Here is a 1,657-nt window from a genome sequence, read left to right as displayed (position 1 = left end):
TTTTATTATAATTAAGGAAAGGGAAAGATTAATTCAACATTCTATAATCATATTCAATATTCTAAACATTAATTGTATAGTTGGAAACGGAAGAAAGACCCCCAGAAAAAAAATATTCTAATATCCTAATCTAAAACTTTTGGCATTCTCTATAATATTAAAAATTATAAATTCCATTTAGAATAATTACGTATTTATGGGATGAAACAATGAAATCATTTGCAAATTTTATTATTAACGTAATGATTAAAAATATTGTGAGTATATAAAGAGAATCACCATTTAATGAAAATAAAATTTTAATTACAATATATATTTTTATCTGTTTTTTTAAACCCTCTAAATTTTTTATCTATTTTTTTACTTTTTTTAAAAAACCCTTATCTTTCTTTTCTTTCTTTCACGTTCTTTCAACCAAAAATAATAAGAGTATAAACTTTTATTTGATTATTGTTATTTATATCATTTTCTTATATTTCCATCTTCAATTTCATTAAATTCATCTCTTTATTCTATTTGTGTATAAGCTGATTATCCTTTCATATTCTGCATTAATGTTATTTATTAAGATTATATATAAGTCATTATAATATTCTTTTAAATACGATAGCAAAAGAAGCCTCAATTCAAATCCAGCCATGATTTTTTTCACAATTTTCTTTTCTAGCTTTTCAACATTGCTATTAGAAAATAATACTTTGGAGAGACATAAGGTAATTTTAACTTCCTTACTATTTTTATGTTTATACTATTGTGAAAATGTATTTTTTTTCATTTCATTTAAATTAAATAATCAACAAAAATATGATGATTATATTGTATATAACAATAAACATTGAGGCATCTTTCATACTGTCAAAAAATTGTTCCAACAAATTGAGATTTACATTTTTATGAAATTGTTTGGTTGTTGTAAAGGGGTTCATAATATGGATATTTATATTAAATTAAATACAAATGCATTGTACATATGTTTCCTTTGATCTTTTTTTCTTCCAATTAATTTGGCAGGCTTTATCAAGCTAAGGATCTTAGGACACATTTTTTTTTGTCTCTCTATCTTTTTTTTCATATTTCACTTGTGAAATTACATTAAATATGTTATTGTTGTTACATTATTAAAGGATATTTAACATTATTATTTTTATGAGAAATTGTAATTGTTTCTGTAAGTTATCATGGCATGGTGTGATATCGGTGATTGTCGAGACATGTATGGAGGAGCAGACATGAAAAAGGTTCTTACAGAAGCATCTTGTCATTTGAGTATTTTCTCTATTTTCATCTAACACCTAAAATAATAAAAAAAATTGTTGGATAATAAAGAGATGGCAAATGAAAAATTATCTCAATATATTGTAATTGATTGATTTATTAGTTTCATTATTCATACATATTAGAGGTTTGGTTTAATTTTTTGGAAAATAATATTAATTTTTTAATTATATTGTTCAAAAATATTGATTGTTGAATTCGAACTATTATGTTTTACTCGCGGGTTCAAAATTTATTTTTAAAAAAAGAAGTGTTAATTATATGTTTAAAACTTATTTCTAAATGAAAATGTGTTAACTAATAACTATAGGTTTAAATAATTTTAAGCACAAATAAGCTTATTTTGTTACATTATAATAGAATAGTTAAGATGAATTTATCA

This window comes from Solanum tuberosum, unplaced genomic scaffold, assembly GCF_000226075.1.
Source record: "Solanum tuberosum cultivar DM 1-3 516 R44 unplaced genomic scaffold, SolTub_3.0 scf00103, whole genome shotgun sequence".
Classification (NCBI taxonomy): domain Eukaryota; kingdom Viridiplantae; phylum Streptophyta; class Magnoliopsida; order Solanales; family Solanaceae; genus Solanum; species Solanum tuberosum.
Note: the sequence above shows the minus strand (reverse complement) of the source record.